We start from the raw sequence: 12,131 nt of genomic DNA on the forward strand, positions 1-12,131 counted from the left end.
TCCTCCTTCTCTTCCTCCTCCAAGTCTCTACAGTCTACACAATACAGTATACAGTTTCTGGTGAGTACAGTATAATGTATGGTACAGTATACGTATTTTTTTTATATCACCTAAAGTTTAGTCCTAGCTTATTTCACCTGTTGATTAACCACCCTAATTCTACCTGGTGGGGGTTAGGTTAGGTTTAATTTATGCTGACTTTTGGAAATTTGAATCAGTGTGTACGAGAAAAATTGGTGACTCAGAAGAACATTTCACGACAACCACAATACACTGCACGTCTTTTGTTGTAGCTCGTCAGGGTGAGACTTAACTACCCTTACCTAACCTAACCCTTAACTAACCTAACAACCATTACCTAACCTAACCTAACCCTTAACTAACCTAACATAACCCTTACCTAACCCTTAACTAACCTAACATAACCCTTACCTAACCCTTAACTAACCTAACAACCCTTACCTAACCTAACCTAATCGACCCATCCACTTAGTTTCACCGTGTTTGTGGATCACACCCTGGACTACTCATTTACGAGGGGAGCGTACTGACTATCACACCACAGGTAACCACATGTCACCCCACCCCTCCCGGATGGTGTGTTAGACAGTAGCCAACAGTGGTGGAGTTTGTATGAAGACACAGGTGGGGAGACGCTTAGTGGACAGGGGCTGTCAGGTCCTGTCCTCTCCTCCGTTCCGGTCTCTTGGACTGAGAACGCTTCCGTCTCCTCCTCCTCCTGTTGTTCCCTCACTGCCTTGCTTCGTTTTGTGTGCGTGCCAAGGTGGGTGGGAACTGTGCCCTTGTTTGCCAGCTCTCGCCACATACATCGCAGTTCGGGGTTGATAGTGATCCCCGCGGGAGTGTCGATGCAATGTCCTTACACCTGAATGTAGGAAGTACTGTACCGAGCAGCAATCAGTGTTCACTTTTCTCACAATGGCAGTACAGTACAGTATAGCTACACCATCAAGTATAGTCATAAGACATACTGTATACAATATAAGTATACAATAGAAACAACCTTGTTAGAATACTGAGTAAATAATTGTTCCTAAATATTGTCACATAATGTCTTTGAAGCTACGTTAAACTGTGTAATTTTGGTCCCTAACTTCACATTATTTATTTATTTATTCATTTATTTATTTATTTAGTTAGTTAGTTAGTTATCTCAAGTGTGACTCAAAGTTGCCAATACCAAACTTTTCGTCTATCATGATATAAATTTCTATAGACACCTCTACTAACAATTTACATTTATATATTAATTTTTACATCATGGGACTGAAAAAAAAAACACCTGCAGATATTTATCATTCTAAACCTTAAGTATTGCGGGTCTCTGTTTATATTCCTTCACTTGATATAAAGAAAATTAGTTGTGTTTGAGTCTTTTGTTGTATTAATTAACCTGGAATCTACCTTTACCTGTCTTTCCCCAGAGCCTGAGTTTTAATTAATAATTGTTTTTAAATTCTATTCAAATATGGTGATATTGATGTTTAAATTCCCATATTAATTTCCTTTATGGTTACCAGCACCAATTTGGTTAGGTTAGGTGAGAAGGTGTTGACCAAGTGGTGTTGTCATGTTTAGTCATTTGTTGATACCTGAGAGGGATGTTTCTGCCGAGTGTTGCTTAAGTCTAATGAGGGAAGGTTTTGGCTTTCTGCTGTGGTGTGTGTGTGTGTGTGTGTGTGTGTGTGTGTGTGTGTGTGTGGTGTGTGTGTGTGTGTGTGTGTGTGTGTGTGTGTGTACAGGAGCATCAAGGTATGGAGTCTTAATACTATATAAAGGGATTGTTTGTGTATGTGTAAGTGGGCTCTCTCTCTCTCTCTCTCTCTCTCTCTCTCTCTCTCTCTCTCTCTCTCTCTCTCTCTCTCTCTCATCACTAACAGAAAGACAGACATGCACACAATTTTCATTCCCTTTGACCTCCCTCTCTGGTCCTCTTTCACACACACACACACACAACCACAACAATGAGGAAAAAAACACACACACGCATATACGTACATACATAACTAAGAGGAGAATCAGGGGAAAACATCTTGACTAAATTGGGTTTATTTAATCACTAACATACATACATACATACATACATATTATCACCTTGACACACACGCACACACACACACACGCACACCATCCTCCCACCCTCTCAACCCACCCCCTCCCCCCTTACTGCTCTCACCAATATAATTTTTTGTACTGGGAAAAGATTTAAACGAAGCAAAAAAAAAACTAAAGGACTGGAGGAATAAAGACAACGGGGACGAGCTGCCCCTCCCCCCAACCCCTCCCCCCAACCCCTCCCCCCCTTTGACTGGCTTTGTGTCGCGTCAGATCAAAAGAAACTCTTCACTATGATGTTTGGTTTTTTTTTATAATTAACTCCCGCCGTTTTATGTTACGTGTATCGCAATCAAATCGATAAAGCTTTCCGTTCTCCTCCTTTGATTAGTCAGGGATTGGTGGGCGTGGGCGTGGTGGTGGGGGGAGGGGTTGGGTTAAACAGATGATTTGTTGTTGTGTTAAGAAAGGTTGGTATTATCTCATCCTGTAGTATATTGTAATGGTATTTGAGTCTGGGTTTTTGTTATTATATTTATGAAGTTAATTATTTATTTTTTATTTATTTTTATTTTTTTTTTTATTTTAGCGACGCATTAAATAATTGATTACTATGACGGGTTTTTATTTGTAATTCTTATTTTCGCGGTATTTTACATCTGTTGTTTAGGAGGGTTTTTTATTTAGCGATGAATGACCAACTGAGTGTGTGTGTATAGTTATTGTTTTGGTTTTTAATTTCACGATAAAATTACATTCAGGTTTTATTTTTTATTTCGGGAGGTTTTTTTTTATTTGTTGATTGTGCCACTTATGTTTGTTTTGATTATTTGTTTATATTACTTTTTTTGCCAGGTGATCGTGCGTCAAGGTATTTATACTGGTTTTTAATTTCGCGAGAAGGAAACACCTGACAGTCTGTGGAGGTGTTATAAATGTGTTGGTTTTTAATTTCACGGTAAGGAAGTTTTGCTTTATTTTTAAATTTCGCGAGTTGTGTGTTGAGTTTTTTTTTATTTGGCAACGAGTGAACAGTTAATTGTGTATGATGCTTTGGTTTGTATTTTCTTATGTAAAATTCGCGATAAATTTACGAGTGGACAGGAAAGATGGATCAAATGGCCGAGTATTATTATTATTTTTATTATTATTATTTTTTTTTTGCCTTCTGTATTATTATTATCATTATTGCTGTCATTATTATCACCATCACCCTGAATCACCATCACCCAGAATCACCATCACCCTGAATCACCATCACCCTGAATCACCACCACCCTGAATCACCATCACCCTGAATCACCATCACCCAGAATCACCATCACCCAGAATCACCTACCCAGAACTCACCATCACCCTGAATCACCATCACCCAGAATCACCATCACCCAGATCACCACACCACCCTGAATCACCCACCACCAATCACCCTGAATCACCACCCAAATCACCTCACCCAATCACCATCACCCAATCACCATCACCCTGACTCACCATCACCCTGAATCACCCATCACTCCAGAATCACCATCACCCTGAATCACCATCACCCCTGAATCACCACCACCCCTGAATCAGTACCCTGCGAATCACACTCACCAGACATCACCCTTATCACCCACTCCCCTTTCTCCTTCCCCTCCCCAGAATCAAAGTGGAGTCAAAGATGAGCCATATTGACAAGATCATTAATTCAGGGACAATCGTATCCTGTCTTTTCATTGGTGCTTAGTCAAAGGGTCGAGTCAAAGGGTTCAGGCTCTGACTTCTTTACTAGGGGAGGGAGGGGGGGGAGGGTGGGGAGGAGGAGAAGAAGAGGAGTCAGGAGGTCCCTCAGCGTTTCCTGTGAGGGGAATTAAGGAGAGAGGGGAAAGGATGGGGAGGATGAAGGCCAAGGGCAGTAGTGGTGGGGAAAGAGGGATGGATGTATCCCCTTGTCATGTTAAATCGTGTTTGGATTGAATTGGGTGAAGGGGAAAGGGGTGTGGAAAGGGAAGGCAGAGGAAAGGTAGGAAGGGGAGGGGATGGGGGGAAGGGATAGGAAGAAGGGAAATGGAAAGGAGGATGAGAGGGGAAATGAAGAAGAGTAGGAGATAGGGAAAATGGAGGGGAGAAAAGGAAGAGAGAGGAGGAGGAAAGGGAGGAAGAAGGAAGGGGATGGGTGACAAAAGGAGAAGAGGGGAAGGAGGGAGGTAGAAAGAAACGGAGAGAGAGAGAGAGAGAGAGGACGTATCATTTCTTGTTAACTCCGTGTTATGAACCAGTTTTTTAAAGGTTATGTTTTGGTTTGTTTGTTATCGTTTTGTTTTGTTTTCTTCCTCCTCACCCCCACATCCCTCATACTATCTCAGCGACTCCTACCAACCTCACCCCCTCTCACCCCCTCCCCCTTCACCTCCCCACCACCTCAGCTTGGGGGCAATGCTTCAATGATCACTAAACTTGGAAGGAAAGAAGAAGGACAACACAAGTTCTTTATTGTTACTACTGGTGAACATTATTGTTGTTCTTCTCTCTTCTCTTCTCTCTCTCTCAAATAGCCAGTGATAGAGAAAAAATTTGAAAAATGTTTAAAGTTAGAGAGAGAGAAGGAAATTAGTTTAAACGAGCGATTAACCGCCTCTTTCTCGGGGGATTTTATAACTAAATCGCCCTTAAAATTAATCCCCAAACCGGCGATTGACAACTTCGACATTTTAGCAATTTTAGGTCCAATAAAACCACCTAATTTAATCCCAAACAGCAAATAAACGACTCATAATCAACGATTAACGACCTTAAAATCAAAGATTAGCGACTCCTATAGCGATTAACGACCCCACACGACCTCTATGCAACGATTTTGGGCCCTTTAATAAACCCAATTTAATCGCAAACTAGCGATTAACAACCCGACACGACCTCCACAAAGCAACTAACGATTCCAGTAGCGATTAACTACCTGAAAACCAACGATTAGCGATTCAATATACCGATTAACGACCCCACACGACGTCCATCTAGCGACAACACCCAGTAGCGATTAACGACCCCCACACGACCCCTTAAACCACCTAATTTGACTTTTACTTCCCCCCAGAGCGACGGTCAACACGGGTCTTGGCTTCCCGACTCATAATCTTGACTTAATGAGTTTCTTAACTTAGTGACTTGTATAGCTGAGACAACACGGCCACAGGGAGAGAGAGAGAGAGAGAGAGAGAGAGAGTGAATGAGAAAGAGTAAGTGAGAGAGTTAGAGAGAGATAGAAAGAAAGAGAGAGAGAGAGGGTAGAGAAATAGTGAAGGGGGAGAGAGGAGAGGAATGAGAAAGAGTAAGTGAGAGAGTTAGAGAGATAGAAAGAAGAGAGAGAGAGAGAGTTAGAGAGAAATAGTGGAGGAGAGAGAGAGAGAGAGAGAGTGAATGAGAGGGAATGAGAAAGAGTAAGTGAAAGAGTTAGAGAGAGATAGAAAGAAAAGAGAGAGAGGGTTAGAGAGAAATAGTGAAGGAGAGAGAGAGAGAGAGAGAGACGGTTAGAGAGAAATAGTGAAGGAGGGAGGGAGAGAGAGAGTGAATGAGAAAGAGTAAGTGAGAGAGTTAGAGAGAGATAGAAAGAAAGAGAGAGAGAGAGGTAGAGAGAAATAGTGAAGGAGGGAGAGAGAGAGAGAGAGAGACGGTTAGAGAGAAATAGTGAAGGAGGAGGAGAGAGAGAGAGAGAGAGAGAGAGAGAGACAGTTAGAGAGAAATAGTGAAGAGGAGAGAGAGAGAGAGAGGAGAGAGAGTGAATGAGAGGGAATGAGGAGAGTAAGAAGAGTTAGAGAGAGATAGAAGAAAGAGAGACAGTTAGAGGAAAGTAAAAAGAAAGTGTAGAGCAAGAGAAAGAAGGGGTGAGAGAGAGAGGGGGATATATTAAATAATTGCAGCTAAATAAATCAGGATAACTAAGAACTGGGTAGAGAGGGGGACTTAAACAGGATTCCTCCTCCTCCTCCTCCACCCTCCCTCAGGCTTCAGGATATAATAGTGCTTAAAACAGATGAGGACATGTTTGGCTTATAAAGTGGGGTGAGGGGAGATGGGAGGAGAAGGGTTGTGAGGGGAGAGAAGGGGGAGGGGAGACAAGAGGGAGAAAGAGGGATGAGGGGAGAGGGGAGAGAAGAAAGGGGGATGAGGGGAGAGGAGAGAAAAGGGAGGAGGGTGAGGGGAGAGGAGAGGGAGGAAGGTGGGGAGAGAAGAGGGGAGGTCAAGCAGGTATATAAACAATCCACCTGACGTAATAAATTTTTGGTAAATTTAAAAATAAAATTTTTAAACAATAACAATTTTTAAACAATAATTTTGTTTAAATAATAACACAATGTGACACGTATTTACCCTTACAATATATATTAAAATATGTACAGTATATAAAAATTACTAAGTGATTTAATATTTTTAGTTATATATAATATTCACATTATTTCCCCGTTATTAAATGGCAGATTACCACAGTGAGTATAAAAGGAATAGAAAGTTTATTAAAATGTTTATTTAGTAAGAAAAAACAATTATTTATTCTCTCGTACAAAAATTTAAATAAAATAAGCTTTAGTTTTTTTTTCATATCAAATTTTGTTTAATTTTTATTCTATTTATTTTTTATATTTTTGTTTCATTGTTTTGGGGAAAATATTTACATCAAATTAATATACAGTTATATATTACTAGTTCTCCCACCTGACGTCTGGCGGCGCTGTACGATAGTTAAGAATGGGATGACTGGCAGATCTCTGGGGTCTGTCTTTCAAGCGCCCTCTATCAGTGCTGCCACACGTACGATGAATACCCTGACTCGCGGACAGACAGAGATGCCAGGTGGACAGACATAACGAGATGACAGACAGACAGACAAACAGATGACGGACAGACAGACAAACAAACAGAGATGACAGACAGACAGATGGACGGAGAAATTATAACATGGGTTGATATTCAGTCTTTACAGTAATGTTAAAGTTGGATAAAGAAACAGAGAAGTGTAGATAAAGAGAGGCCTGGGGGTCTCATAAAGTCTCTGTGGCTAAATCTTAATAACAACTAAGGACTCTTGGTGAGGAGTCTTAACCTCCTTTCCCTTCCCTCCCTGCACCCTCCCCTCCCCTCCCCTCCCCAGTCATATTGCTTAAATAGGTAAGGTGCTTGGGTTAGAGAGAGGGGGAGGAGTGCGAGAGGGAGGTGAGTGAGGAGAAGAGGAGGGGGAGAGGGAGGGGAGGTAAGATGGGAGAAGGGGGAGGGAGGGAGCCAAGATGGGAGAAGGGGAGGAGGTAAGATGGGGAGAAGGGAGAGGTAAGATGGGAGAAGGAGGGAGAGGGGAGGTGGGTGGTGAGGGAGAAGGAGGGGAGAGAGGGAGGGAGGTGAGTGGGGAGAAGGAGGGAGAGGGGAGGAGTGGGTGAGTGAGGAGAAGGAGGGGGAGGAGGGAGGGTGGGTGTGAGTGAGGAGGAGGGGGGGGGAGAGGGAGGAGTGGAGTGAGAAAAGAAGGGGAAGGGGGGGGAAGTAAGTGTTTAGAAGGAAGGAAGGGTGAGAAGGATTTTCATTGGTAATTTTTCACTTACGGTATATAGAAGGAGAGAGGTTGTTGCTGTGGTAATGGTAGAGAGAGAACACTCATGGTTCAAGTGGTCTAGCTCAGGTCAGATCAGCTGATGACCAGGTAAGGTTTGTTGACCTGTGGTGTGTTAGTTGTCTTTACTCTATCTCTCTCTCTTTCATCTCTGTATATCTCACCTTTTTTCATTTTCTTTATGTATATATCTTTCTTTCACTGTCTTTCTCTCTCTATCTCTCTGTTCACTAGTCTTTACTCCATGTCTGTTTATACCTCACCTACCATTTCTCTTTCTTTAATAACTTACTTTGTTTCTCATTTCCTTGTTTCTTGTTTTTTCTTTCTTTCTAAATTTATTTCATTTTCTCTGTCGTTTCTGTCTCTTGAGAAGTATTTAAATATGCTCTCTCTCTCTTTCTCTCCCTTCTTTCCCATTCTCTCTCTCTCTCCCCTTCTTTCTCTCTCTCTCTCTCTTTCTCCCACTCTTTCTCCTCCCCTTACCCTCTCCTCCCTTCTCTCTCTCTCTCCCTTTTCTCCTTGTCCCTTCCCCCTTTCCTTCCATTTCCCTCCTATCTTCTCTCTCCCTCCCCTCCTCCACCTCAAAATTTTTAGCCCTCCCTCCTCAAAATTCTCCCTCCTATCCCTCCCTCTCTCCCTCCCTCCCTCCCTCCCTCCCTCCCTCCCTCCTCCTCCCTCCCTCCCTCCCTCCCCTCCCTCCCTCTCTCTCCCTCCTCAACTATCTCCCACCTCCTTCAAGACCACCTCCACCTTACAAAGAGGCTCATCATGACAAAGACTAAAGAAAGAAGAATAAAACAGAGAGAGAAGAGAGAGAGAGAGAGAGAGAGAGATTGGGAGAGACACAGAGAGAAGAGAGAGAGAGAGAGAGAGAGAGAGAGAGGAGGGGTGGGAGAGAGACACAGAGAGAGAGAGAGAGAGACATAGAGGGACAAGAGAAAGGCATATAAATAGAGAGACGGACGAACAGACAGACAAGCAGACAAGAAAAAAGAAAAGACAAATAAATAAAAAGAATAAAAAGAGAGATATAGATACACAAAGGGGAGAAAGAAAGACACACATAAATAAAAAGAGACGGAAGGTGAGGGGGGGGGGTGTAGGGGGTGACATGGGACATTTTAACACCCTCTAGCTGAGTGTAGCCTTTGAGGATGCTAACTTTAGGTGTGTGTGTGCGTGTGTTTATATATGTGTGTGTGTGTGTGTGTGTGTTTTGTATATATGTGTGTGTGTGTGTGTTTGTATATATGTGTGTGTGTGTGTGTGTGTGTTTGTATATATGTGTGTGTGTGTGTTTGTATATATATATGTATGTGTGTGTGTGTGTGTATGTTTGTATGTGTGTGTGTGTGTGTGTGTGTGTGTGTGTTGTTTGTGTATTTGTGATATTTTTTTTATTATCATCAATCATCATCATCATCATCATTCTCTCATTCGTATTTATTACCTAATTCCGTTTTCATTACGACTTGGTATATTTACGCTAAGTTTGTATACATTAAATAAACGTATATCCCATTAGGTAGAGTTCAGGTTTTGGGTATTACAGAAAATGTATATACGCAAACGATAGCTAGATACTGTATACATAAGAACACATATGGAAAGGTTGTATATGTAGACGTTGCACATATGCGTGAATATACTGTACACTATACATATATTTATTGACGAAGTATTTTCTGTGAATAATAAGTATATATATACGTAAGTATATACATGCCCTAAATATACGCAATATACGTAAGCTTTCTCAGATACACACACACACACACACACACACACACATATATATATAACCTTATCAAACGTCATATTTTTCGCAGTCTAGGAATAAGTTGCCTTTAAGTGTTAAATACGGTTTAACACGCAGGTAGTGAGGTCTCGTTCGCCGGATTACCTCGTCTTTGGCTCTGTTAAATATGCGTTTCACACTTTGCTGTTTAAAGACCTAATATTGACATTTGATTACCGGAGTTTTGGCTCTGAGTATGGCGGGGTCTCGGGGATTAAAAAAATATTATTTATCTTATAATGCGAAATTCTCTGCCAGGTGTTTGTGTTTGTTTGTGTTTTAATTATGTAGTGTTTTGTGGGTGCTTATATATATATATACAGTATATATATATAGTGTGTGGTGTAGGTTGGGGTATAGTGTTTAAATACTTAGTTATATATTTATTGTTAATTTTTGCTATATATATTATCTTATGAAAGTAGTTATTATTATTTTGCCTGTTGTGTTTATGTCTATTTTTATGTATATTTTTAGTTGTGGAATAGAAAAAAATAATAATAATAATAATGATAAAAATAATAATATCGGTAATAGTAATGATGATAACTAATAATAGCAACCTAACCTAAGGGTATGTAAGGCAAGCCAGTTTAAGATCAAAGAGTGTGTTAGAGTGTGTTAGAGTGTGTGTGTATGTCTCATGGTTCACTGTACAACATACATTTTTTCCATTAAACAATCTACCAAGAGAACTTAATCTAGGTAGGGGGTGGTGGGTGGGTGGGAGTCTTCTCTCATCAAAGGTTCTCACAGCATCAAAGACACTTGTCACACACACACACAAAAAAAAACATTCTGGTCTTATATATACTTTTTTTAGTTTCATTTCCGAAAGCAAACAGTGAGAGAGAGAGAGAGAGAGAGAGAGAGAGAGAGAGAGAGATAGAGATGTGACACGCATAAAATAAGAGATAAGAAAGAGAGAGACAGATAAAAGAGACGAGGTGAATGAGAGATAGACAAAGAAAGATGTAAAAGAGAAATGGGAGAGAGAGAGAGGAAGAGAATGTAGAGGAGATGAGTGTAGGTGGGGAAGGGAAGGAGTGTGTGTATGTGTGGTGCTTTCCCACTCCACGCACCCCTCCCACTTCCCACACTCCCCTCTCACACACCAAACGCCCTCCATTTCATCACCTGTTCACTACCTGATGTAAGAACTTTTTGAAGACACACCTGACACTATGTTAAGTAATTAATGGAGTTTACCTGGTATACATACATACATACATACATACACATTTATGTACTGTACAGCCCTGCAACTCTATTAATAAACCGTTTATTATTATTATTATTTATTATTATTATTATATATTATATTACGCGCATATAATAAATTACACACATACATACATCCATACATACATACATACATACATACTGTACATACATTATAATGAACACATACAGTACACACACAAATTACGCACATATACTTGCACTACAACATTACCAGTATACACCCCAACATTTCCTCCCACATCTCCAACATTTCCTCCAACACACCAACATTTCCTCCAACACTCCAACATTACCTCCCACACCTCCAAAGTTACGAAAATATATATTAATTAAAACAAAGAACAAAGAAACAGCTGATTGTATTTGTTCGGTCTGACGTCACGGGGAGAATTGTTTATGTTATTGATTTTTTTTTGCTATATTATTTTACTGTTCTTACTTTTTTATGGTATCACGTTTTTTCTTGCTGTTTTTGTTAGTTTGTTTTTTTATTTATTTTTTGTGGCAGTTTTTTTTTGTCGTAGTTGTTTTTGTTTGAGTTGTATTATTTTTTTTCATTTTCTCTCTCTCTCTCTCTCTCTCTCTCCTTTTTTACGTATTTCCTCTTCATCCTCTTCATCTTTCTCTCTTTCTCTATGTATCTCGTTTTCTCTCTCTCTCTCTCTCTCTCTCTCAAGGTTTATATAACACACCTAGATACCAACACCATTAATTTCTCCCTTTTCCTCTTTCTCTCTCTCTTTTCCTCGTTCTATCTCCTCTGTTTATATATATATCCTCCCTTTCTCGCAACTTCTCTTTCTCTACCTGTGTGTGTGTGTGCGTTATCTCTTTTATCTTTGTCTATCTCATGTGTGTGTGTGTGTCTCTCTTTATCTCCCTCTCTAAGTCGCCGACAAAGCAGAACAAGGTGTTATCATCAGCATAGCACTAGGCATTCATGTAAGAACAATATCCGGGTGAGGTGGAGTGCGCATGCGTATACTCAGCACACGTCGCCAGGAGGTAAACAAAGGGGGGGGGGGATTTTTTTTTTTTCGTCAAATATCCCCACACCGGATTCACCTGTTGTGCGGCAGGGGATAATTTTACATCAAAGACCCTCTTTGTACCTCACAGGCGCGACAATAAGGAGATTAATTTTTAATTCTTCACACTCCTGTTATTGAAGTCATTAGGCATTGTTGAAGGAAGACTTAATAATATACTTCAGCCCCGGGTACAATATTTTTTTCTACACCCACTCCCTCTACCCCCTCCCACCGTATTCGTGGCGGGGATTATGAAGTTCGTTGTCGAGAGAAAAATAAATAAATACAAAAGAAACTGGGATTCTATTGTCATACGAGGTGAAAATGCTTGTAACAAATGGTGTTTATTTTTTTTTTCCAGGTGGAGGGAGACAAAATTTGCTTATTCCGCACTGGTTGG

This window comes from Homarus americanus, unplaced genomic scaffold (assembly GCF_018991925.1).
Source record: "Homarus americanus isolate GMGI-L3 unplaced genomic scaffold, GMGI_Hamer_2.0 scaffold36970, whole genome shotgun sequence".
NCBI classification, from domain to species: Eukaryota; Metazoa; Arthropoda; class Malacostraca; order Decapoda; family Nephropidae; genus Homarus; species Homarus americanus.